This window comes from Acinonyx jubatus, chromosome D1 (genome assembly GCF_027475565.1).
Source record: "Acinonyx jubatus isolate Ajub_Pintada_27869175 chromosome D1, VMU_Ajub_asm_v1.0, whole genome shotgun sequence".
Taxonomy (NCBI): Eukaryota; Metazoa; Chordata; class Mammalia; order Carnivora; family Felidae; genus Acinonyx; species Acinonyx jubatus.
This window is the reverse complement of record NC_069390.1, coordinates 93,600,901-93,628,396: the sequence shown is the minus strand read 5'-3', so window position 1 is coordinate 93,628,396 and position 27,496 is coordinate 93,600,901. Positions and strand designations below refer to the sequence as shown.

Sequence of the window (27,496 nt, the reverse complement as noted above, 5' to 3'; positions counted from 1 at the left end):
TCCACTTGGCCCAAGTCTCTTGCGTTCTCTAGCCTTGTTGAGTACCAGGAAGGCTACCAAGGGAGGCTATAAAATTTCCAGAAGGTGCCAGAAAGTACCTTGTCTAAATCTAAGTGCTGGGATGCAAAGGGAGGGGGCTATGTGCTTTGCACATCCCTTCCTACCTATGGTGTTAAAAAATAAACACACACACACACACACACACACACGCACGCACAAGAAGCCCATGAAATATGTAAAGTATCAATAGCCTCAAGCACAGCTTCTGAAAAGCAGTTGTTTCCAGGAGAAATGGGGATGTTGCTTCAGGATGAATGAGCAATGGTGAGCCGCAGGAAGTTGGATGTTCGTCTTCCTGCTCTAAAATGCCAACTTTCTGAGCCTTCATAACCAGAAGCCAGGGGTGACGATGTGCCAACCTCTCAGCCTTGCTTTGTCCTTCTTAGGCGGTGGGACCAAGACAGTAGCTTGGTGTTGGGGTTCCTCACTTCAGGCAGGAAAGTTAAGGCTCAGAATGGGGCTGGGGTTTTCCTTGGGGTGCACAGAAGGTAAATCTTAAAGCAGCACCCCATGAGGAAGGGAGGCCATGGTCTGCGAAGTAAAAGGGCTTGTGCTGGTCTGACATCGTAGGATCGAACACACGTGCACAAACACACAGATCTTATCCTCCTGAGGAAGGGATAGGACAATGGTAGGCAGTGGTAAAGATCTGTAGATGTGAAAGCCTTTGGAAAGGAATGTCCTGTGGAAATGGAAGGGATCTCTGAGCTTTAGCCTCTGGGGAGTGAAGGTTATGATCCAGGGAGATATCCTTCTTGTTAGCAAATGTAACTACAGTTGACCCTTGAACAATGCAGCTTTGAACTGGGTGGGTCCGCTTATACACAGATTGTTTACAGTACAGCATTATAAGTGTATCTTGTGAATGTTTTCTTTAGCTTTATTGTAAGATTGCAGAATGGAGGGGGCACCTGGGTGACTCAGTTGGTTGAGCCTGTGACTTCGGCTCAGGTCATGATCTAACAGTTCGTGAGTTCGAGCCCCACATCAGGCTCTGTGCTGACAGCTCAGAGCCTGGAGCCTGCCTCAGATTCTGTGTCTCCCTCTCTCTCTGCCCTTCCCTGCTCACTCTCTGTCTCTGTCTCTGTCTCTCTCTCTCACTCTGTATCTCTCTTTCTCAAAAATCAATAAACATTAAAAAAATTTTTTTAATGCAGAAAGGAACACATATAACATACAAAATATGGGTTAATCATAACGCATAGACACAATATGTGTCTGTTATTAGTAAGACTTCCAGTCCACAGTAGGTTATTAGTAGTTAAGCTTGTGGATAGTCAAAAGTTACATGTGAGATTTCTGTGCAGGGGTCAGTGCCCCTAACCCTTGCATTGTTCAAGAATCCACTGAATAGACCCCTTTCATTGTTCTGAGAGTCATGCCCAAGTTCTTGGTAAGAGTTTTTCAAGAATCCTAGTACTTTCGTTTGGGAACTATAGAGATTATTTATTCCAGCCTCTTCTAAATCTGGCTACATGTCAGAATCATCTGGGGAGCTTTAAAATAAGTAGATTTTTCCAGTACACCTCTGAAGCTTCTGATTGAGTGGGTTCCATTGAACCTGGGAACTTGGAATCTGTATTTTTACTGAGTTGCACCGGACCTGTGTGGCCAGCGTGGTGACCTGATCTAAATCTAATTTTGCATTAGATGCTCGTATCCCATGTCAGAAACCACATCTGGCTAACCTAGAAGATTTTAGGTAACTCATGTATCTGACATGGAAGTTGGATAGCCAGGCTCTGAAAACAGGAACCAAGGATCGTGGCCACCACCCCTGCATTTTGGGTCACTCTTTTAAGGTTCCAAGGCCTTGATGGGAGCAGTTGAGTGGCTAAGTCTAGGTCATACACCTGGGTATTTTCTGGCAGGAAGCTGAAGGAGAGAACATCTGCCCCATTGGCTTCCCTACTGGGGCTCCCCTCTCACTTATATGGGATGCTCCCTAAGACTGGTGGTCAAATACTGGACAGCTAAAATACCAGTTGGTCACTGGATTTCCTCTCCAGGATCACCAGGGGTTCACCAAGATTGTGCTTGAACTTCTCCATCATTGTGGAGCTGTCCACCCCACAAGGCAACCCATTCTTTCGTCGACATGTTTGATGATTAGGAAGTTCTTCGCAAATCTGCCTCCCTGAAGTTGCAACCCAGTGGGCTTCAGGTTCAAGTCTTTTCCAAGATCCCAGCTAAACATATTTATGCACCATTTAAGAAAATCTGAGCTTCCTTTCCTACCTTGGCTTTACTATGTGAAGCGATAGAGACCAGACCTCTTCCTCCAGGCACCTGGTCCAGAGACCGGGCGATAAAATGGAGAGAACATAGGACCGAACTCCTGATTGAATTGCTGATTCCTGGCTGGGCTGTGGCTTTGTTGTGTGCCTTTGAACAAATTACTTGTGACGCTCTGTTTCCTCATCAGTAAAACCAGAGATCTTTTTCTTTCTTAAACTTTATTATTCCCCAGACTTTCTTAAATATATATATATATATTTTTTTTTTTAATGCTTATTTATTTATTTCGAAAGAGAGAGAGAGTGCACGAGCAGGGGAGGGGCAGAGAGAGAGGTGGGGAGAGAGAGAATCCCAAGCAGGCTCCGCACTGTCAGTGCAGAGCACAACTGGGGTCTCAAACTCATGAACCACGAGATCATGACCTGAGCCAAGATCAAGAGCTGGACCCTTGACCAGCCGAGCCACCCAGGCGCCCCTAACACTGGAGATCTTAATGGCCGGTAGGAATGAAGTTTAAACCCTTCATAAGTGTGCTTCCTCCTCTAGCCTTGGGTCACAAGTGAGGCTGTGCCAGCTGCCGGAGTCCAGCATGGAAATTGCCAGCTGGTGATGGGACGGCAGGGTAGGACAGTAGCCAAGAGCAGAGGTAGCAGGCAAACCTGAGTTCGAGCGCAGATCCCACACGCTGCGGGCATAACCTCGTACAGATGACTTACCTTCTCCTTTGCTCATCTGGAAAGTGGGTATGTAGAATAATAGCAGCTCTATGACAGAATTCTGACGATTGAAAGTGGTGCTTGGGAGATCGGTTAACATTCAAGAAATGGTATTTCTCATCGCTGATTGGCAGTTGGGGGGGTGATTTTTTTTTTTTTTTTTTTTTTTTTCATCTAGAAAGACTTTGCCTCTCTGCCATCTCTGGGACCGATCGGAGCGCTCCTGTCAGTGTCTGTTAAGAATGAAGCGGGCACACGGGCTGCTTTATTAAGCTCCGCAGCGATCCCCCAGACAGCTTGTGGTTCAGTAGACCCCCCGTGACTGGTGTCGTATCAGCTGAACTATTATCTTTAGGGCCGTTTACCCCATCGGCTCCCTAGAGGACACCGCGGACCTTGCTGGCGAAACCCTGCTCAGAAAGCCCGTCACGGCAAGGGCTGTCCCTCCTCGTCCCCACCCCCTTCGAAGCCCACACATGGACACACCCCCCCTTTTTTTCTCTCTCTCCCCAAACAGGGAATAATTAAACAACCCAAATCCAAACATCCAGCAGAAGTTTATGCTGGAGTCTCAGAACACAACATATGGCTTCCTAGCCATTGCCAGGTTCTGCAAACCACAAAGAGAGGGTGGCTCCCCACCCCCCAGCCGCGGGACCATCTGCGACAGAGACGGCGCCCCTCCCTCGAAGACTAGGGGTCGTGGAGTTCAGCCCCTTGAACTGTAGTCAAAACTCCATTTTCCTCTCTTTTGAAAATGTTCCAAGGGTGGGGGAGATGGCAAAGGCTTCTTTCCCTGTTGTCCATGCCGGTACTCCCTCACTTCTCTGCATGGGGGTTAGCGGCGTGGGGACCGTGCAGAGGGGACCCGGAGGTGGGGTCTCCTGTTGCTGTCACAGTGGCCCTCTGTAGACGCAGAAATGCCGTGTGGTGGTGGGGTCCTGGCCATTACAGCTTCCTCTCCTTCCCTCCCCCTCCTGCCTCATTTTCCCATAGCACGGCTGAGCCTCCCGCGTCCCAAACTGTGCAACCTTCACCAGCAGCTCAGGATCAGGGCTCTTCTTGGGACCAGCCCCATCTCCTGGAGTTCCCCTATGGCCTGCCTCCATATGGCAGACACCCCTGTCTCCGGGGTCCCAGAATGATCTTCAAATAACAGCCAGACTCCCTGGAGTCTTAGCATAAGACGGGGGAGGCCCAGAGACGTGGAACTTGTCTCTTCTGCTTCCTGGGAAGGCCTACCTTCCGGATCCTCATTGTCTGGCCCTGGAGCTGCCATACCCGAGGCTGGCTGACAGTGGGACTGTCGGGTCCCCCCTCCCCCCTTCACCCCTAGAGAAGTGATTGGACGCTGTAGCCCAACGAGATAATCCCATTAGAATCTAGCAGGGGGCGAGATATCTCAGCAGCAGCGGAGATGGGGTGGGGACGGGGTGGCCTCACCCCCACCCAGGCCATCTGGACCCTGTGGCCTCCACCATGTGCATTGGGCATGGCTGTGGCTCCAGATCAGTAGAGGGAGAAACCCTACCAATAGCAAAGACGCTTCTATAAATGTCGGTCGCCCTCGGAGGGGGCTGGGGGCGTGGCGGTTAAAATTAGCATTTCTAGTACTCTGGTGTTCACAAAGCGGGAAACGGGCCTTTGGAGATTGTGTTATTTTCCACTGCCACACCCCGTGCTGTCACCACAGGTGCCTTCTGGCTGACCCCAAGATGCTCGTGGTTCTCAGGAGCTGCTGTGACTGTTGGTGGCTCTTCTGTAACTCAGAGAAGTCACAGGGGGCCTGGTCAACCACCAGCAAATGATTTCCTGTTCCCTTCCCCTCCTACCCGCGACAGCCCGGCCCCTCCCTGTGAGCTGTGCGGTGAGAATGAATACAGCTGCAAGCGGGTTTCTCACCTGGGTCTCAGACCTCTCCGAGACAGGAGACGCATACGTACCTGCCTAGTCAGGGCTTTAAAATGCAGCGCGGGGGGCTCCTGGGTGCTTCCGTCGGTTAAGTGTCTGACGTTGGCTCGGGTTACGATCTTGCGGTGCGTGGGTTCGAGTCCTGCGTCGGGCTCTCGGTGCAGAGCCCGCTTCAGAGCCTCTCTCTCCCTCCCTCTCTCTGCCCCTCCCCTGCTCACGTGCTCGCTCGCTGTCTCTCTTTCTCTTAAAAATCAATAAGACATTAAAAAAATAAGTACAAAGCTCACAGCCTTTTTAATTTTTTTTTTTCAACGTTTATTTATCTTTGGGACAGAGAGAGACAGAGCATGAACGGGGGAGGGGCAGAGAGAGAGGGAGACACAGAATCGGAAACAGGCTCCAGGCTCTGGGCCATCAGCCCAGAGCCCGACGTGGGGCTCGAACTCCCGGACCGCGAGATCGTGACCTGGCTGAAGTCGGACGCTTAACCGACTGCGCCACCCAGGCGCCCCTACTCACAGCCTTTTAAAAATAAATAAAAAACAGAATCTAGTCAGGCGGACCGGCTTTCCTTGTTTCAAAACAACCTAACAAGGCCCGAGAGCCTCACATTGTGGGCGGATCACTGACCCCTTTGTACCTGGTGTCGCCATTCAGTGCTGGGGAGGCTTGTGGAAGGAGAGAGGCTCTGGGGTCCCAGGGACTTGTTTGACTCCCAGCTCTGCCACCTACAACCCTGTGACCTTGGGCACGAGATTGAACCCTCCTGACCTGTGAAATGGGATAGTTGAGCTGCCTCAGGGGACTGTGTGGGGCTTGAGCATGATCTATGTAAAAGCAAATAGCAAAACGCTCCTCAGACCCTTGATAATAGTCCTTTTTATTTATTTATTTTTAATTTTTGTTAATGTTTATTTATTTTTGAGACAGAGAGAGACAGAGCGTGAACAGGGGAGGGGCAGAGAGAGAGGGAGACGCAGAATCCGAAGGAGGCTCCAGGCTCCGAGCCGGCAGCCCAGATCCCGACACGGGGCTCGAACTCATGGACCGCGAGATCGTGACCTGAGCCGAAGTCGGACGCTCAACCGACTGAGCCACCCGGGCGCCCCGATAATAGTCCTTTTTAATTCATAGTGTGGGATAAAGAAAATCTTTTCGGTTAGAGTGGATAAAGCGATCACAGAGGGGCAGAGATCAAAAGCTCACTCACGGTAGTTGGGCCTTTTGTGGAGGGAAGGATAAGGTTCCGTGTCAGGGTTTGTGTCAGGTCGGACTGCCTTATGACCCTGCTCCTCCAACACAAACCCTCTGAGGGACTTGTGCGATAGAAATTAAGAATGACACTGTTGAGCACGTAGCATGTGCGAGCCACCGTTCTAAGAATCGTGCACGTAACAACGATCTTAATTCTCATCAGAACCCAAGAGGGCGGGTGTTCTTGTAATTGCCCATTTTACAGATGCCTTAACTAGCGCACTGAGGTTGAAAGTAACTGCCCGAGACCACACAGCTAATCATGGGGAGGGACAGAAAGTCAGTCCTCTCTCTGAGCTTCGTTGTCCTCCTCAGGGGCTTGGTTTAGATGCGCACTAATGTCCACGATCCTGTGTCTGTGCTAAATTGACCCGGGAAACTTTCTGGAGTATGTGGGAATCTGAGAGTCACTTTAGTGACGTTGGTGGCAGAAAAGAAACCACTGAGGAAGCTTTCAAGGACCTAGAAGTCTTTTTTTTTTTTTTTTAATGTTTATTTTTGAGAGAGACACAGAGACACGGGGGGGGGGGGGGGGGGGGCAGAGAGAGAGAGAGACCCAGAATCCAAAGCAAGCTCCAGGCTCTGAGCTATCAGCACAGATCCTGACATGGGGCTCAAACCCATGGGCTGTGATGTGAGATCATCACCTGAGCCCAAGTCGGACACTTCACCGACTGAGCCACCCAGGCGCCCCTCACCTGAAAGTCTTTAAAAGGATTATATTCCTTCTCCCTCCACCTCCTCCAAGTAAGTCTCTGAGAGCAAAAGACTTGTAGCATGCATTAGCTCATCAGAACCCAGCATCTATCCCATCGTATGAGCCAGGGAGCCTGTAAGCAAAGGCAGTGACAGCGTTAGCAGCTGGAGAGATCATTCTAGCTGTTTCTCTTCTTGCAAAACCTAAAGCATTAAGAACGGAGTCTTGAAGAAGAATTAAACTTCTGGGGCGCCTGGGTGGCTCTGTCGGTGGAGCGTCCGACTTCGGCTCAGGTCATGATCTTGTGGTTCGTGAGTCTGAGCCCCACGTCAGGCTCTGTGCTGACAGCTCGGAGCCTGGAGCCTGCTTCGGATTCCGTGTCTTGCTCTCTCTCTGCCCCTCCCCCGCTCATGCTCTGTCTCTCAACAATAAATAAACATGAAAAAAACTTTTTTTTTTTAATCTTTGTTTATTTTGAGAGAGAGACGCTTGCGGCAGACCCGGGGCTGCCAGGAGTCAGTTCTGAGTGTCCCTACCCCCCATTGGCTGCTTCTGCCCTGACCCCTGTGCAGGTTCCTGTCCGCTCGCGGTGAGAGTTGGAGGGCCCCCCGGCCGAGACACGCACCTCTTCTCTTCTGTCTCATCCAGACTCCTGGCTTCGAATACCAGCCATGGGCTGACAGCCCCTCCATTCCGTCCCCAGCCCAGGCCCCTCTCGTGTTTTCCAGCCTCTATGCTTAGCATCTCCTTAGGGTGCAAATAGGCACCTCGGTCACCGAGATCCTTCTAAAGCGTAGGAGAGATTGTACTACTCCACCGCCCCAAATGCCCCCCATGTTTTCTCCATCACGGTCAAGGTAAAAATCTGAAGGCTGCAAGTCCTTACCGGGGGTGTTCCCTTGCTACCTGTGAATCTTCTCTCCCATCACCTTCCTTGCTCATTCAATGGAAGCCTCAGGCCCCGCTGCTTGTTGCTGGAGTGCATTCAGTGTGCCACTGGCGGGAGCATTTTGCGCCCGCTGATCTCTGCCAGGAAGGCTCTTCCCGCAGATGGCCGCATGCTTCGCTCCCTCCCGGATTCACCCGTGATCTTTGACCACCTTGCGTAGAACACGGAGTCCCTCCCACCGTTCCCTCCTTACTCCTGTCCAAAATACTTGCTGGAAGGCACGGGCGTATATCTACGTATTTCTTGTCCGCCCTCTGTCCAACAACACAGGCTGCGCGAGGGCGAAGATTTGTGTATGTTTTGTTCCCCGCTGCATCCCCAAGGGCCCGAACAGTGCCCGGCGCAAGGTAGGGGTTCGATCGATGCTTGTTAAAGAGAGTAAATGGCGATGGCCGCGTTTCTACAACATCCCAGCGACCAGCCAGGCTCTTTATGGAATTCTGGTCACACAGAGTAGGCGAGCCTTCCACACAACACTGTTGGGGTACGAGTTGGGGTAATGCGGTGGCCGGGAGGGCTCCCGGGCCTTTTTGGCCATAAAGTCTTTTTCCACGTGGGGGGAGTTAGCACGCCAAGATCTCAGCTCTGTCGCCAGGCTTGCCTAAAGATACTTGTCAGGGTGAACCTGCCTGAGAATTCAGTGGTTCTCAAGATGATGCGCCTGAAAGGATCCTTGTTGGAACGCCATCCCTTCAAAAGGCCTTAATCCAGACTGCCTGTTCTGCAGACATTCTCAGATGCATTATTTAAAGTTATTTCCAGTGGTGCGTGGGTGGGAGGTGGGAGCTACATTTGTTACTTAGTGGTTTTGAAAAGCCTTCCAGGATCTTTTTCACTTTTAACCCTTCTTTTCGAAGTCACCTAACATAACCTCTCTGAGGTTGCAGCACCCCCCCCTCCCATGTCGGTTAGCGCACTCCACCTGCACTGGGGTCCCGCGGTGGGGGAGATCCAGAAGCAAGCCACGCGCTTCTTTGGGGCCGTCTCTTAGGGGAGTGAGGCTTCTTTTCCTCGGGGAGGCAAAGCATGAGATTCACAGAGGCTACTTGGTATCGAACGAATCGGTTGCACAGACTTCTGGTTCTTTGGAGAAAGTTTCGTGTTTGTGGGAGGGTGTGGTAGTCCTCCTTTGGAAGAACAGAAACGTTGCGTTGCATTTGCACGGCTTTTCGTAATGCTCCGCGACCCTTCACATCCGTTATTTCATTTGATGCTCACGGAAGCTTCCTGTAGCGGACAAGTTGTGTCCACGCTTCACAGATGAAAGCCGGAGGCACAAGAGAGGGTAGTGGTTCGCTCATCGCTGGTCCTGGTGGGGGGCCCGGCGGGCTCCAGGTCCCAGGGCTTCTGCTCTCACTTCCTGGCTATGCAGGACTTTTGCTTCGGCATCGGGCGCTCCCCTCAGTAGGGACAGGTGCCCGCCTGGTTCTCCCTTGTACTCCTGGGTAGCCTCAAACACTTGACGGTTGGCTTCTACTGTGGGTATCCCTGTGGAAATTATAGCTTCTGCAGGTTCTGAGACAGAGGGGCACTGTCTGCGTGTCTCTGTGTATTTAGGGGGCTGTTCTCTTGCCAGGAGAACATTTGAAGGCAGAAGGAACCATCTACACGCCCATGGAGACCTGCACTCCCCAAGTTCACGGATTCCCTAAATTCATCGGACTTCTTCCCTGGACCTCCGTCATGAAGTGACACCCCTTAGAAATCCTCCACTTGGAAGTCAGGCAGCTCTAGAGGGTTCCCTCTTAGCATAGTACTCAGACCTGCTATCTCTCCACAGAATCGCAGCAACACCAACCTTTGTACGGTGCTGTATAATTGTGGTTGTGCTCCAGAAGCATCCGGGGCGGAGGGGGGGGGGGGGTTCTTTGAAAATACAGATTCCTGGACGCTTCCTCTGGAGAATGTAACTCAGTAGGTTTGAGAGGGATCCAGAAATCTGTAATGCAAGAGGAAAAAAAAAAATCCTTGGCAACCCTGACAATTAATGAGGCTTGGAAACCACTGTTTAGATTACAAAGGCCTTTTGTATATAATATTTCGTTTGTTCCTCACAACACATGAGGAAGCTGTTAACCTCTTTTGCAGATGTGGCTCAAATACGGTAAATAACTTACCGCGAGGCTCTCAGTTAGGGAATGGTGGGGTCCAGCCCACGGCCTTTGTCCCCAAGCTGGAGTCTGACCTTCCTCTGTGCTCGCCCCCTGGAGACTCGTTCTCCCATCTCTCTGTTACCCTGGGGGTGTTGGTTTCTCCTCATATTCTGACTGCTTACCAGCAGTCTTGCTCACCGGATCCAACTCTTCTTCCCCGAGGGCAGCTCTGAGCAGGTTTGGAGAAGAGAGTGAGAGTACAGGCCCTTGAGGCAGCATTTTGGGGCTTCCGACCATATTGGTTATCTGGGCTGTGAGGCAACGATGGTATACAGGCCAGCCTCACCCTGAAGGCGCCGCACCATCAGCAGCTGAGTGGGGTGGGGGCCCCAGACAGGCCTTCGTGCCCACACAGATCCGTCAGCCCAGTTCCAAGAAAGAATCCTGAAGTGCATAGGCAGAAACCACTAACCACTGGCATGGAGAGTTGGTGGTAAATCTTGCCTCTTTTTCCATGTGCATTGTGTTTGGAGCTAGCTCATCAGGAAGAAACCTCAGAATCTCAAGTTTCCTTATAATGGGAAGGATGCAGGGTGGCCCTGGGGGTGGGTATGGGAAACTCTGAGTGGATTTTCTGGTTCTGGTGGGTGAGGACATGTCAGCTTGGAAAAGTAACCAGAGTGCTGGGCTCTTTGGTTCCGGCCGGGCCTGTACCATTTTGAGCCCCTGGAGCCGAAAGGCTGGGTTGACTTAGCAGGTGCCCTCCTCGCCCCGATCCCCAGTGTGGCTGCTGTTCTTGGGAATTCAGAAATTGAAACCCAGAGGACCTTTGCCTTAGGAGGTGTCCAGTGACTTCCAGTTACTTTATTCATTTATTTACTTAGAGGCATTATGGCATCCTGGTTAAAATTAGGGCTCTCGAGGCAGATTTCCTGGACTCAAAATCTGGCTGTGCCACCTACTGGCCTCCTAACTTTTTAATGTGGCCGTGCCTCGGTTTCCGCATCTGTAGGGTCGCGCTGACGCTGGTACCCACTGCCTCGGGTTATAATGGTGAGCATCGCGGAGTACTTAGAATGGAGGCAGGCGCGCGAAAGGGGCTGCTAGGGTCTCTCCTGCGCAGCAAACATCACATTCTGGGGCCACCGCTGTGGCACAAAGGACAACCATGGGCGCCACCTCATAGGATTTCACAGTTCACTGGGAGGCAGACAGAAATGGATTATTGCCATGTAAAGTCGCCCAGGTGGGTGGGAAGTGCGGTAACAGGACGTCCGGAGAACCATGTGCCATGAAGGGGCTGGGGCTAAGCCCGAGCTAGAGGCGATGGCATTTGATTTTAAAGCATGAGCAGGAATCCTCCAGGTAGAAGAAAGGGGCAAGGCATTACAGGTGGAGGCAGAGCGTGAGCAGGGGAGGGACAGAGAGAGAGACACCCAGAACCCCAAGCAGGCTCCAGGCTCCCAGCTGTCAGCACAGAGCCCGACGCGGGGCTCGAACCCACGGACCGCGAGATCGTGACCTGAGCTGTAGTCGGCCGCCCAACCGACTGAGCCACCCAGGCGCCCCTCAAGTGTGCCTTTTAATAAAATCATTCTGGTTGCCATGAAGAGTACAGAACAATAAGAAAGGAAGCAAAGCCGCTGAATGACCTGAGTTTCTCACCCTCGTTAAACGTGGGTGTTGGGCAGCCACCATTTCGGAGAGCGCCCAATGCCCACTGTGGCCGGCAGGCAAGGCTGTGGAGAGTGGCCATCTCCCATGGCCTCCCGGGTGACCTCGAGCAGGACATACTGCCCCTCTCCCTACCTCATCTTTAGATAACGTAGGAGCCGTGTACTATATACTCCAGCCCCCCAAAATGTAGCCTACTCAAAAGGAAAGCTGGGGGTCCGTCCGTGCATCGCTGGTTTTCTCTCTGTGTCAAATACATTTGCACTTAACTTTATTATTTAACGAAGGGAGTGTCCTCGTCATTCAAAAAGCAAAGTGACCGAAGAAGTTACGCCTTGCCAGGCTTGCTCCTGTGCCCGTCCATCCTTTTGTCCCCAGCCCTGCCACAAGAAACCGCTCTTCCTTTTTTTTAAGTTTGTGTATTTATTTTGAGAGAGGGAGGGAACAGGGGAAGGAGTGAGCGAGAATTCCAAGCAGGCTCTGTGCTAACAGCGTGGAGCCCAGTGCGGGGCTGGAACCCACGAACTGTGAGATCACGACCTGAGCCCAAACCAGGAGTCAAACACGTAACTGACCTAGCCAGCCAGGCGCCCCCACGAGACACCACCCTTACTCATTTTCTTGGGTACCCTTCTGGCATTTATCTATGCAAATACGAGCTTAGACTCTTCCTGTACCCCCCTTTCTTCTTTAGAATATGTATTCGCTCCAGGGAGAATATGAACGACCTCTTTGAAACACAAAAATTGTACTTGTTAAGGAATTTCGGACTCGTCCGGTTATTCCTTCTAGAATAGAACAAAGGGGAGCAGAGGCTGTGCTGTGACTTTGTCTCCCTGCTACGTAAAATAGGGGCCATATTCTGTCCGCCCTGGCTCCCATGGGGGAAAGTCATAATCAATTTCACATTCATAAACAGCTTTGAGCTTTCTGGTGGAAGGGATTCTCACACTGGCTCTGTTTTGATTTCTCAGTGAAATATTTCCTCTTGTTCTCCAATCCCAGGATCTTTTTTTTTTTTATGTTGACTGCAAATTGTTAACAAGTTGTTAGTTTATTTATTTATGTATTTCCTCCCCTCCAGCTTTTCCTCGCCAAACTTCTGAGTCTCAATTGGCAGCTGTACTCTCTGCTGGGGGCCGTGTGTATCTGATTTTAAGCTCCAACCTGCTGGGTCCTCCCGCCTGCCCGCGTCCAGAGTCGAGTGTTTTTCGTGGTATCTGTTGGCAAAGTTCTTTATTTTTCCCACTGAGTGTGCTGAGGTGCACAGAAACTTCCAGAGTCCCAATCACAGGGCAGCGGTGAGCCAGAGCTGGCTGTTAACTGGCTAGAATGGCAAACTGTTCCCGGCCAGAAAGACAGGGCACCTTTGCTTCCTGTAGAGAGAACTTCCCGCGTCCTCTAGGGTTGCGGGAGAAACTCAGGAAGGAAGTTGTCTGTGAAATGGCGGAGGGGCTAGATTAGATGATCTCTGAAGATCTCTTTGGTTCTAAAATCACACTTTGGTGACACCGTCGGGGACTGCCGGTCCCAACGTCAGGAGTTAACCGTTCTACACAGCATGCTGGCTGGACGGTGTGAGGAGAGGCCCCTGGGATGCGGACCGGGCGAGAAAGGTCGGTGATGCCACTGCCTGGAATCCACAGAGCCTGGTCAATGTTTTTGGTTTTTTTTTTTTTTTTAATTTTTTTTTTCAACGTTTATTTATTTTTGGGACAGAGAGAGACAGAGCATGAACGGGGGAGGGGCAGAGAGAGAGGGAGACACAGAATCGGAAGCAGGCTCCAGGCTCCGAGCCATCAGCCCAGAGCCCGACGCGGGGCTCGAACTCCCGGACCGCGAGATCGTGACCTGGCTGAAGTCGGACACTTCACCGACTGCGCCACCCAGGCGCCCCAGAGCCTGGTCAATGTTTTGAAAGGGACTTGGGTTTTGTTTTACTGGAAAGCTTCCTGGAGGTCTTCTAGGCAGTAGGTTCATGTTGGTGCTTAGTAGCACATAAAGCCGCTGTCTCCCAGACGCAGACCTGGTTTTGAGGACCTTACTGCTGGATCATGATTTCAAACCTTGCCAGCGCCAGCTTTGTGAATTCAAGAAATCCTTGTCCTACATAAGGACCCGGAGGGACTTGGAATAGTCTCTTCTTCACCCTCCTCTCCCAGCGAGGCCCGTTCCCTGTGCCAAGGGCTCCCAGCCCTCACCTCGCAGTCGGGACCCACTCCTGCCTGGTAGTTTTCGCTCGTGGCGAACGGGAACTACACAGTTGTCCTGTGTGAATCTGTCCTCAGTTTTCAGGAGGACGCGAGAATCCTTGGGTTCACTGATGGAGTGTTTAGCGATCTGCATCGTTCCTGTGGGCCTCCCTTTGGGAAGACTGACCCTTAAACGGGCTCTGGGTGCTGCTTGGCAGGTGTTCCCCTCCGTCAATTGGCACGGACGGCTTTCTGCGCTTCCTTTTTGCTGGGACCACTCTCTACTGTGCTCCTGTTGGATTCGGTGGGGTTCGTTCAGCGTGAGGAGCAGGAAACCCGTATATGGGGGCGACCGGCGCGATGTGTATATTCTGGGTCTGAGCTCTTCCGGCCCACAACCCCTTCTGTTAGTTAGATAACTTTCCTTCTCCACTGAACGGCTCCCCCTCGAAACAGTAGCCTCTCCAGGGAGATATTTGTGAACCCTAGCCCCGCGCAACGTCTGGCTCATCGTGAATATTCAGTAATTGGTCGTTGGATTGTTTCTCACTCAACGACATCATCGATTGAGTGCTGACTACGTGCGTGGCACTTTGCTGGAATCCGGTAACCCCAGAATAAGACACAGCCCCTGCCCATAAAGAGTTGATAGTCTAAGAGAAGAGGCATCTGCATACTCCTCCCGTCTATCTCAGTGCCAGAAATCTAGAGGCCGCTTGGTGCCTTCTGAGTTGAGGATTGCAGGATGATAGAGCTGGAGTGTCTTCGGGATTTCAGGGTCCCTCCCTCTCATTTCAGAAATGAAGAGACTGATGGGTGAGAGGCTTGCGTTCATGGCCACACAGTGAGGCGAAGCTGAGAGAGAATTGTCCACAGTCCTTGTTTTTGGCTCTTTGGGGCACCCCATGTGGCTTGCTTTTGCCCTTTAACTAGAAAGAGCAAATCCTGAAAAGCGGAAGGCGGTATCAGAGCACGCGGGAGCACACTCTCACCGAACGTCTGCTGATGCTCCGTGCCCCAAATCCTGCAAGTGCTCGGAAGCTTCGGACAGTGGTTCTCACACTCAGACTGCAGAGTGAGCTGTTCAAAGGCAGCCAGGGCTCAGCTGCCTGCGAGCGCCCACTGGGGACATCTTTCTGGAGAGTCCAGAACTCTCAAGATGAAGGCTCATCAGTTTTGACCTTACGGCTCTGTTCAGCTGAGGTGCTGAATGGTTTTCAGGATAAGGTGTATGAGGGATTCTAGTTCATAAAACCACAGAGAAGGGCTTTCCGGGGCGCGTGGCTGGCTCAGTCGGTTAAGCCTCTGACGTCGGCTCAGGTCTTGATCTCACGGTTCGTGGCTTCAAGCCCCATGTCGGGCTCTGTGCTGACAGCTTGGAGCCTGGGGCCTGCTTCAGATTCTGTGTCTCCCTCTCTTTCTGCCCCCCACTCGTTCACGCTCTTATCTCAAAAATAAACACTAAAAAAAAAAAAAAAAAAGTGGGGCTTTCCATTCTGCTAAAATATGGCCAGGACCTTGTCTGACTCCTATTCAAACAAACTAAATGTAAAAAGACATTTAGGAGGTGATTAGGGAAACATAAATGTGGATGTGACATTCAGTGGTATTAGAGAATGATAGTGAATGTTAGGTATGATAATAGCACAGTGATTGTGTTAAAGACAAAAACAGTCATTAGCGATGCATACTGGTGTCTGGGTTGTTTTTAAAATATTGGCAGGGGGCGGGGGGTGGCCCCTGGGTGGCTCAGTCGGTTAAGTATCTGACTTAAGCTCAGGTCATGATCTCACGGTTTGTGGGTTTGAACCCCACGTTGGGATCCGTGCTGACAGGGTGGAGCTGGGAGCCTGCTTCCGATTCTGTGTCTCCGTCTCTCTCTCTCTCTGCCCCTCCCCTGCTTGTGCGCTCTCTCTCTCTGTCTCTCTCTGTCTCTCTCTCTCTCTCAAAAATAGATGGGCAAACATTTAAAGTAGAACAAAATAAAATAATATTCCAGTGGGGGAGAAAGCCGGGGAATAGACCAACGGTTTGACAAAACGTTGACCATGGTTAATCGTTGAAGGGGTCGGGGTGGGGTTGTCATACAATACCCTCTGCTTTTGTATGTGTCTGGAAAATTCCAGAATAAACAGTCTTCTTTAAAAATAGGGCCTGGGTGTCTACCCTTGCCCTCCCTACTTACAGCAAAACCCCTTCCTGACAGAACGGAGGCTGGCACTGCGTGGCTGACCGGATCGGGATGAGGGTACGGAGGCCCCAGAGTAATTGGCCTGAGTTCCTAGTTACTTATCTCAGAGGATACCCAGAAGGACTGGAACGCTTCCTCTTGAGCACATCTGTCTTTGTGATGTCACCGATGCCCAGCTCACCCGTGTCTCTGGAAGCGGCTGCCAGGTGGACACAAGTGTCATCTCTGGTTCCATTTCTGCCGCAGGCTGGCCCCTCAGACTCCCCCAGAGAGGCCCATCCTGAGGCAGATTCTCTCGCTCAGCCGTCACGAAATGCATTACCAACGCTGTGCCACAGAACTTATCTCTTCAGCGCGTTGCGATACATATATCTGATTCCTTACTCGCCCCTCGGTCCGTATCTGGCCCTTTCCTCTCCCCCACACCCCCAACCGTGACCCTGTCGCTACTTCTGCCCGCCGATAGTTCTACGGAAGGATCTGCAGTCACGCACAGCCTGTACAATGTAGGGATGTCACTCTTCCTAGTTCATTTCCCTTTGTTCTCTCTCACGTGACTCGTTCACAAAGCTTTTGTACCTGGACCTGCTCTTGACCTGAAGTCTCCATTCTGGGCTTCCTATGGCCATGCCCTTTAGTATAGATGAAGACTCCTTAGGTTCACGGAGATTTGCTTGCCTGGAGCCCGTGTCCTCCCAGGTATCCCCTCGTCGCTCCCGACAAAAATGCTACATATGGGGTATTGGAGACCCAAATGACTGAGAACCCATTTCTTGGGTTTCTTCCTCATGTCTGGCCTCCTGAGGACAGATGCTTCTAACCCTGAGGATGACCAAGGTGCAGCTATTCATGGAGGTACAGACAGAGCTTTGACATACTCCTGGGGTGTCCATCCACGTGCATGTGGGGCCCCTCTTGGTACCCAAAGAAGCCAGGGGCAGAGTGTAATGTGGATGGGGACACACCACAGGTAGAGAGGAATCCGGGGTTGTTGGCTGCTATCTCCTGCACAGAACGCCAAGCAGCTTGAGAAATCGAAGCAGGCCGTTATGAAGGGATATTTGTCAAGTAGGAGGGTAAGACCTATTTAATTGACCAGTTTGTTCACTTGATTTATTACTTTCAAACATTTAGACAGGGGGTATCTGGACCTCCCTTTTTTTGTTTTTTCCTACATCCAACATGGGGTTCGAACTCACAACCCCAAGATCAAGAATCACAGGCTCTACCCACTGAGCCAGCCAGGCTTCCCCAGGCTTCCCTTTCTACTCTTCACATTTTAGGTATCAATATCTCAACTGAGACTCAGGAATTTTGCTCCTGGCTGGACTTCATCTCACCATAAGGTAGGCTTAGGTTCTCCCATGGCATTTCCCGCAGCTTGTAAAACACAACCTATGAAGTCCTTTTGTGGCACACTTATTTCCTGTGTTTATAACGGAGATGAAATCATGGTTTTCCCACCACCCCTCTTCCAGCTCCCAACAAGCCTCAATTATATAAGCCGACAAGCCCATTTAAAATAGCCTTAAAGTGAGGGTTGCCTGGGTATGCCAACAACTTTATCCTAGAAGTCTTCCCCTGAAATTTCCTATGCCCATTCAAAGGGTCTGACAGCGTTCTGGATGCCATTCGATAAGGATTAGCCATAAGACCTAAAAAGTTGAGCTATTTTTTTCAAGTTTTTTTGAGAGCGAGCTCTTGCAAGTAAGTGGGGGAGGGGCAGAGAGAGAGAGCGAATCCCCAGCAGGTTCCGTGCTGTCAGGGCAGAGCTCAACACAGGGCTTGATCTCACAAACTGTGAGATCATGACCTGAGCAGAGATCAAGAGTCGGCCGCTTAACTGACTGAGCCACCCAGGTGCCCCAAAGGTGAGCTATTTTTAAACTTCTAGTTTCCCCAAATGGCTCCTTCTCTTCAAATTAGTGCTAGAATTCTACCTTCCCTCCTTCTCTCCTGCCCGTGAAACCTTTCTATCTCTTCCAATGAATAGTATTGAAATTTCTGACCTATTATGGTGTACCCACCACTGTACCTACATCATATCAAACAGAAGGTTTTAAAGGCCTTTGGCATATCAGGGTCAATGTCTCCCATCCACATGGGTTATGTAATTGGCCTTCCTCTCTTTAGAGACCCAGAGCTTTGTGCTAAATAGGAATTGAGAAAGGACTGTGGATATGGGGAGCGAGTGTAGGGGTGGGGTGAACAAATAGGTTACCTCACACAAACAGAAAATGAGCTCCCCTTTGCACTAGGAAACTCACCTTAGCTTCCCACTCACTCCATCTCAGTCCCAATTAAATTTTAATCCAAACCATCATAAATGCAACGTGCTTTCTTCAAGCTCCTTTATTTCTGGAGCTCCGTGGCGCCCCGTTTAATAAGTGCTTCAGGAGAAGATGTCTGGCAAGGACTGGGTATTGACTTTGGAAAGGGGAGTGTTCACATCCCCAAGTATGTCACTGATAAGTTACTGGAAACCAATCCCGGCCCTCCAGTTTGCTTGTTTATGTGGCTCAGGCACCTTGCACCAAACCTCGGCCCAAATTCAAGTTTCACATGGGCAATGGCTGCCATTCAACATGTTTGGCTCTTGTCTTCAAAAGGATGTCAACAGACAAAATCTGCCCACGGTTGCTCTTCATTCGGAAGTATATTCATATGGACATTCATTCCACAAGCACATACTGAGAAGCCGTGTGCTAGGCTTGGGGGAATGGAGACTTGGAGTCTTTGACTTTAAGGGCACCCAAGGTGTGCAACCAGAATACCATAGTAGCGATGGGAGTCTATGAAAGTGGAGGCATGTACAGAAACGTGTTAACACAGGAGAAGTAGTGTCTTGCTGCCTGGGAGAACTGGAAGAAGCATCAGAGGCGGTGACATTGACCTGGGTCTTGAATGACGCACCGGAACAGGGACAGCCGAATTGGACAGTTGAAATTTAATTTCTCCTCTCTTGAGAGTTGCACTTCAAAAGCTGTTGGTTTTCATGGGCACAGAAAGCGGGCTGGAGGCCCGGAGGTCTACTGGGGGCCTTGTCTACTGTTGTAGTAGAGAGCGAGAACGGAGAAGAGTTTAGGACGGCTGAGCCAGAGGGAAGGACTCTGCTGGGCAGATGGGGATTACCAAGGAGAAAGGAAGGAGCTCAAGGCCTCACCCCGCCCTTTTGCTTGGGCGGCATTCATAGATTTACTAGTTGCTGATGGCTGCCAGTATGTCCCTGGGATGGGAACCAGCTGTCCAAAAAGGCCAGTGGGAACAGTTGTTGGCACACTGTTCATCTGGCTCCACTCGGCATCCTGAAGACATGGCGTGCTTCACACACGAACCTCACTGCAACCACCTCCTTGACTTCACATCTTGAAATAACTCCTCATCACTGGATGAGTATTTTAAGACACAACTCTCATCAAGAAGTTTCCATTAAAGCAATTCCAGTAGAGTGAATAACCATTTCCCCCCGCTCATCAGACATGCTTGTCTTACAGAATCATGAGTTCAATTCTCACTTTTATAGCCCTATCTTAAAAAAAAAAACAAAAAAAAAAAAACACCTCAGAGCAATGATCTTACATTACATCTGTGTCAAAAAAGTTTCCCTCTGCATTTTCAGATCATCTTTTCTGGGTCAGCATTTCTCTTTCCTTATCACAGTTTTTTTTTTTTTTAACTTCCTGTTCCCTATCAAGCTTTACATGAACTCATTTTGTCATTTCTTAGGCAATTCAGGAGTGAACCTTTCCCCTTTTTGAAGGCCAGTAATTTTTCTACACCTTCTTACTCACTGTATATGTGCAAAGGTCAGAGTTATTGAAAATGTTTTGACAACCCTCAATTATTTGCACTTAAGGGGTTGACTAGAGAAGGGGAACTGCATAAATTATCAGCAAAATGACATTAAAGCAATCACGTATAATACCAATGGCATACATTCCCCATTTGTTTATTTGCCCTTCGAATGTACTTAAGATCTTGTTTTCAGCACACTAAGCTGCTTTCATTTGCAATTCTTATCCATATAGTAGACGGGCAACAGAGTTTCCATTGGATAACCCATCAGCCAGTGGGTGACTGAAAGCTAGAATAATATAACTCTTCTCTAACGAGAACAGCTTGTCATGAAGAAAGGCTAAACACACAGTCTTGTAGTTAAGGGAAGAAACAAAAGCCTAGACAGATAGGAAGGCCTGTTCCACCAACCTGACTCACAAAGACCTAGACTTTATTCCTTTATTTATTCAACATTTCTTGAGCACCCAGTATAGGATAGGTGTTGGAGGTCAAAGAAGTAAAAGACATCGTCCTATGTTCTTTGGGTTCTGTAAATGAACACACAGCTTAATGGCTACCCAAACAGATCTATGAGGCCTTGGTGGGAACAATTAACTCCACTGTGTTGCACAGAGAGCTGTTTGGGCTGGATATAGAAAAGTGTGTAGAGAACATGTATGTGTGGAGAAGGGGGAGCAGTTTTCCGGGCAGAGGGGCCCAGCATGCACAAAGACAAGGAAGGAAACAACGTATTGAGGGGGAGAGAGAGTTCAGGGTTGTTGAGATGTAGGGGGCCTGGGAGGAAAATGGCAGGGTTGAGTCTAGAAGGGTGGATTTGGGCACCACCATGGAGCACCTCGGATGCCATGTGGAAAAGATGGTATCTTTCAGTTAACAGGGAGTCCGAAGGCTTAAGCAGAGGTAATACGGTCAAATCTAAGTTCTAGAATAATGACCCTGCCAGCAAGGAGGATGGTGTACAAGAGGGAGGAAAGGCTAGGGGAAACCAGAGTGGACTCGACAGGTGAGAAGCAGTCTGGCCCGAGTCAGGGGAGCATGCGGATGGAGCAGAGGAAGTGCAGTCAGCCTCACTCAGGATGCCTTGGCTCCTGCTTGAGGACTGGCCATGAGGAAGATGAGGGAAGCCGTGAGTGTTTCCTAATTTCTGTTTATCTCACTGGTATGGCCAGTGTTTGACACGGACAGTTACAAGCTAACATCTGCTAAAGCACAGCCTCATTCCACGTTTCTGACCTTTTTGTCTGGGGACTTGTACAGGGCTTAGGCTTTTAGCTCTTTCTTCTTCAATTCAACAAACATCGTTGGCACCGTGAAGGATGAAGAGCTGGTCTTCTTCCTCAAGAAGCTCATAATAAACTCATGGAGGAGGAAGACCTGTAAAACAGTAAATATTAACCAAGGCTGAGTGAAAACCAAAGGGCTATGAGGGCATAGAAGAAGCCAGGGGGGGACTCGGGAGGATTTCACACCGGGGGTTTTGCACCAGGCTGTTCGTTTTTACTGAGCATCTATCACATGCCATGTAGGTCTCAGGCACTGAGAAGAGCAGTCAAATACATATACATGAGAAGGAGGAAGAAAAAACATTAAATAAGGAATTATAAGCAGGGTGAATACTGGAAAAGAGAAATACGGGCTGTCATGAGAATAAACAACGGAGAGATTAGTCTGAGGTATCAGGGAAAGCAAACCCAGAAGGTTTAAGCTGAGACATGACAGGTGAGTAGAGATACCAGCGTAGGGGAATGTTCCCGAAGAGAGAAGTACGTGTCCGCTTGCTCAGTGGTGGGAAGATGAGGCATGTTCAAGGAACTGAAAGAAATCTAATGTGAATGGCACATAAGAGCAGGGGGAGTGGCCTGAAGGAAGGCCGGGAGGGGCCGGAATAGATCACACAGGCTTATTTACCAGGTTAAGCTTCTGGAGATTTATCCCAAAGGGTATAGGGAGCTATCGAGGTTGTAAGCAGAAGAGTGGTGAGATTACTGCATAACTGGAGAATACATTGCAAAGGGCAAAGCTGGAAGGAACAGATCTGTTAGGACAGACACACCGTTGCAGTAGTCAGACGGGTGACGGTGGGTTAGCACCGAGAGGGGACAGCAGATTGGAGAGAACAGGTGTGCGATTTCGGAGGCAGACCTGGACAGGACTTAGCGATTAATTGCATCTGAGAAGGAAGCAAGGGCGGAGAAGTCAAGGTTGATCTGGAGCTTATAACTTGGGAAGTTGGGTGGATGGTGAGGCATTAACGAAAAGAATCTGGAAAGAAGCAGGTTGGGAAGGGGGCAAGGCGAGTTTGGTGTTTGAATACACGAGGTTTCGGTACAAGCAAGATGTTCAAGTACTGATTATACCTTCCAGGACGTGTGATGGAAGCCCAAAGGTTAAGAAAGAGAAAATGATGGTACCTAGGGATTAGGGCAACATTGGAATGGAGAGGTGGGACTTTTAGCCCAGCGAATGGCTCAGATCTCCTACAGAGAACGCACAGAGTGTGTAAAGGAAAACCGCACAGGGTCTCTCGAGGAATACCAGCAACCAAAGTGCCTGCAGAGGAGTCGAGCTTACAAAGGAAGCTGAGAAGGCATAGCTAGGGAAATCCTAGGAAAAACCAAAAGCGTAGAGTCAGGGCAGTAAAAAACAGAGAGCGGTGAAGGGAGCGTCAGTGACGTGAAATGCTCATGAGAAGTCACGAGAGACTGAAATGCGAAAAGCCCGGTGGACCAGACCCTAGTGACCCAGATTCTCACTGCTACTTACTGAGTGACCTTAGACAAGTCACTGAATTTTACACGGAGCCTCGCCTACACTTGGGCGTGATTGTTCCGTATTCAGATCAGCATCTAAAGGCTCAGTAAACAGGGGCCGTTATTTTTCACACTGTTTCTAGAGCCGGTTTTAGTGGCGAGGCGCCAGATTACAGTAGCTTCTAGTAAGAAAAGTGAGATAGAGGGTAGGGGCGGATCATTGGGGTGTGAGGAGGAGTTCGCAGGGAGGAAGAAGGGGAAGGTGCAGCAGAAGATGCATTGGTTTTCGTGGGGATAAAGGGAACGACACTGGACAGGCATGAGCCAAAGAAGCTGGCGGGAAGTATGACGGGACCACGGTCAAGTGTGATGGCTGCGAAGAGGCAGGACGAGGTACGGGGGGAGCGGAGCCTATAAAGAATGTACCATGAATGGAGTTGGCATCTTTGAGTTTTTGTTTTATGAATGTAGGGGAACCACTGACAGTTTTAAAGGAATACGTTTAGCTCACCTTGTTTCAGGAAAATTAACAGAAGAGGGAGGGAGGGATGGGGTCTAGCGGAGAAGGACTTAGGGAAAAGCTATCCACACTGTGATTGTCGACGGAAGAGTTTTAAGACAGAGCAAAAAACCACTTGGGAGCGTGCGACCTTGCCTCGGTCATTTAACCTGGCTGAGACTCAGTTTCCCCATCAAGAGAGTGGGGGTGGTACTGTCTACCTCTAAGGTTCTTTGGCGCATTATATTTTATGTCAAGTGTCCAGGATGGTGGTTAGCGTACAATGAACTCTTCGGTCAATGTCCTTCCCTTTCTCGTCCTGCCTCCCCTCCCACTCTTGGTAGCGTACCCGAAGGCCTTGCTCTCGCCTGATTTTCAGGAGAGCTGGTTTTGCTTCCTGCGGTTCTGTACTGTACTAAAATTAAACAACAATCTCGTCTTCCGAAAAGTTTCCTTTCCAGAATAGGGCCAATGTGTCATCCCCGCTCCCTCCCTGATTTGGAGGATTGATGTGTTTCACGTGCTCTGTACCAATGTGTCTTGATGCACGGATGCTTGTGTTTGGGGCTGGGCAGTGGCTCAAGGGGAGCCCTTTCCCATAAAGCTGCGAAGGCATTTACCTACAAGATGGAGAACACATCCTTCCTGGAAAGAGAGCAAAACCCCGAAACCATTCCCCTCATTTTTCTCCCAGTTTCTCTTTTTCTCCTGTCTTCCACGACATCTGGTTTGGTTACATTCATTTCCAGCCCGAAATAACTGGTTTCTGGAAAAGATGTAACATGGATTACATTTCTCTAAAGCCATATGCTCTATACATCCTGGCATCCATGCAGATGTCACTTGATTCCATTTTGTTTTATTCATTCAATAAATATTTATTGAGTGTCTGCTTGGGCGCTTGGCATCCATAGTGCAAAGAGGAACAACATTCACTTCTGCGTTCTAAATGGTCCCGGATTTTGCGGTAAAGCAAGACCCAAAGACATAATAGGTTCGGTCGATTATGGCTCAGTTAAGTAGGAGCTACCGACCAGCTTCAAAGTGGGTGGGGGATGGGCAGCTACAAGAAAATACTTCAGGGGCACCTGGGTGGCTCATTTGGTTAAGCATCTGATTTTGGCTCGGGTCATGATCTCACTCTTCATGAGTTCAAGCCCTGCATCGGGCTCTGGGCTGACAGCTCAGAGCCTGGAGCCTGCTTTGGATTCTGTGTCTCCCTCTCTCTCTGCCCCTCCTCTATTCACAGTCTGTCTCTCTCAAAAATAAACATTAAAAAAAAAATCTTTTTTAAAGAAAATACTTTAGCAAAGCTGATATTTGAATGGACTCCTGATGTGGGAGCTTCATTTTCCCAGGTGAAGAAAAAGGGGACGGGCTTTCCCGACCTGTCTTCTCGAGGAACCAGCATGTAACTTGAAAGAGGACGTTTGGCCCCGAGAAGCGTGAATCATTTGTTGTTCCAGGATGAGAATGCCCACAAAATGTTCACTGAGAGTCCAGCATGGGCCAGGCAGGGTGCTAAGTGCTTTGTTTTAGTTCGTTTGAGTCCCAGAACAACCTTAAGAGGCAGGTCCCACGACTGCCCCCATCTAAGCGATGCTTAGAGGGCTTGAGTAACTTGCCCGCAATCACCCGATGACACAGCAAGGATCTGAACACAGACCATCCTACTCGAGGGTCTGTGGACTCTGAAGCATCGTGGCAGGCAAGCTGGGCGCTGGCTCCTGCGGGCAGTGGGGTAGCAAAGTGGAAGGCAGAGTGGGGGGTGATGCCTCTGGGGGGATGAGGCCAGATGTGGCATTAGTAGATTCATCTTTGCATGTTTATTTTTTTATAAAAATGTAACTGCATTCCTTTTAAAGTGAGATAGGACCCTCTTTAGACACACTGGTTTAAGTTTACTTTTATTTATTTTGAAAGCGAGTGGGGAGGGCCAGAGAGAGAGAGAGAGAGAGATAGAGAATCCCATGCAGGCGCCACGTTGTCAGCACAGAGCCTCATGCGGGGCTCAAACCCACGAACCGTGAGATCACGACCTGAGCGGAAATCAAGAGTCCGACGCTTAACCGACCGAGCCATCCAGGTGCCCCCACGCATGTTTTCAGCATAAGCCCTGTTTTAGTGGGAGATAATTGTGTAAATGAGACAGGAGGTTTGGGATAAGAGACCTAACTTAAAAGCTTGTTGTTCTTAGAAATTTTGATTCCTACATACTTGCAAACAGCATCCTGAGACCCTTGATTTTCAGTCATCAAAGTAAACCCCAATGAGGTAGAAAAGTACTTCTAAGTCGTTTACTGTTTTCACCTTAAAAATGATCAAATGTATTCTCCAATTAAAAATCAAGGAATAAAGATAGGCTTTAGCCTCCAGTTAGTTTAAGGACGAAAAGTTGTGACGGGATTCAGATTTCTACAAGAAACTTGCACAGAAAAAAAAAAAAATCTGTTCCATTTACTCTCCTTTCATAGAATATTTTCATGCTCTGAGTTTTGTTTTGTTTTGTGTTTTGCCTCCTAGTGAATTTTAAGAATCATGAATTTGATTGTGGTACAAATATATTCATGAAATGTTTCAAAAAGGAAATGAACCCAAACAAAGAAATCGACCACAAAAATAGCACACTGGTGCTGGTTGTTTACTAATAAACAAACATCAGGTTCACAGCACAGTTCAGCTGATGTGTGTGGTGAGAGATCAAGCCCCTTGCTTTCAGATCTAACTCCGTTCGTATGGTGGTTTTTCAACCTCCCAGTGCCCAGGACCTGCGTTAGTAATCGAATACTCCAGATTTGAGATCTTCGTTAGTCTCCCAGTAGGCGTGTTGATCTCTTTGGATGATGAGGCTCCGTGACGCTTTGCTTGGAAAAGCACAGATCTATTGCAAGGAGCCCAGCTGTTCCCCTTCCCTCCCGCAAGGCCCCAGGAACGTGAACTTGCTGAACTTGGGTGGCCAGGCTTTTGGAGTGAGCAGCCCAGTTTCTTTTCCCTCCCACGGGTTCTGCTTCCTGGACCCTTTTGCTGACCGGCGAAACCAGCCTTGAGCAATTCCTTGGTGTGTGACCCAACCCAGTTCTTCTAGGACAACCGTCCTCCCCTCTGGCCCAGATCTTTTCGCCACCCACACAAGCTGGAGTTTAACCTCTCCTGTCAGACACGAGAGCACAACCTTGAGAAGGCGCTCCCCACCCTCGTCAAAGACTGTGATGACAGACCCTCAGAGTTGGGTGGGACCCAGGGTCCTCTCGGGCGTCTGCTTTCTCACTGTCAGTCAGCAAGGCTCTAGGGTCATGGTCTGTGGCCTCAGGGAGCCCTGAAGCCTGGAAGGGTCAGGAGAGGCTTTTAAGAAAAGGACGGGACTTCGAGAAAGAGATTTGGAGAGCATTCCAGACAGGGGAAGGGAAAGAGGCCAAGGAGAAGAGCAAGAAATCCTCCCGGGTTCAGGAGACTCTCATTTGAGTCTTGAAGATCTCCAGGCAAGGAAATTCCAGGGCTTCCCCTGAGTCAAACCCATCCTTTTTCCTGTGACCCGCAATGTCCCCTTTTATGGGTCCCGGCTGTTCAATCTGTGAAACCTGAAAGGGGAGGGCGCCAAGAAAAGGAGGTTGTGGTCTGAGAGAAACGCTAGCCTGGCGGAAAAATCCAGCCTGGTCTCTTTCCTTTTCTTTTCTTTTCTTTTCTTTTTTTTTTTTTTTTTGTCCCCTCCTGTCTCCTTCCAGCCACTGGCATGCTATCACCAGATTTTATTGTCCTGGGCTGGCCACAGCCTGTGGACACCCCTCCTCTGCCCTCCAGAGCACCCTCTGGCAGAAACACAGCATGCAGCTTCCTCTGCAAGGTCACTGCTGAGGGAAATGATGATTTTTTAACCCTTTCTCCCAGAGAGCCAGAGAAAGCAAAGTTCCAGAAATGTCATTCGCCCCTAGAAATGTCCTCTTACCGTGGCTCCCTCTCCGTCTTTCTCTGTAAGCTGTGGAAATCAGCCCCAAGCTCCTCAAGGCAATTAAACTGTGGAAATGGACCTACCCCCTTCCTGGTGCCAGGCCAGCTAGGATTTGTGTGTGTGTGTGTGTGTGTGTGTGTGTGTGGTTTCCTCTATGTGCACATAGACGTAGGAGAGACGGGGTAAAGCTGGTGCCCCCATGGCCCAGGCTGTGCCTGGTTGTTCGCCACACCAGCCCGTGGGTGTGCTTTATGCCCTCTCGCCTTTCAGCCCTTCTTACCTTCACTCTTCTCCCTGGCTGCTCTGGCGTCCCTGGCCATCTTAGACACACCTTGGGTTCAGAGCCAGGTAGGAGATAGGAGTTGGGACTTCCTTGAAAATGAAGAGTCTGAGATCAGAAGGTCTGCTTCTGGAACGCCGGCCCACGTGGCTTACTCTCTTTGCTCCCAGCTTCCCCCTCTGTAAAATGGGCATGCCGTTTGCAACCTCGGGGAGCTGTCCTGAAGATAGAAGGACACGCTGGTGATG

The 27,496-nt window shown here is 49.9% G+C and overlaps 1 protein-coding gene and 1 long non-coding RNA gene across 3 annotated transcripts in view; one reads left to right on the top strand and one right to left on the bottom strand.

The window, feature by feature from the left end:
- UBASH3B (ubiquitin associated and SH3 domain containing B) overlaps nucleotides 1-27,496 on the top strand; it is a 139,675-nt gene that overhangs the window by 49,573 nt on the left and 62,606 nt on the right. The window lies entirely within an intron of this gene.
- On the bottom strand, nucleotides 15,734-26,706 carry LOC113593228 (uncharacterized). Its single transcript, XR_008290594.1, has 3 exons — nucleotides 25,240-26,706; nucleotides 23,643-25,138; nucleotides 15,734-21,147 (listed from the first exon to the last, which is right to left on the bottom strand). It is a non-coding gene; the product is annotated as an uncharacterized LOC113593228 (long non-coding RNA).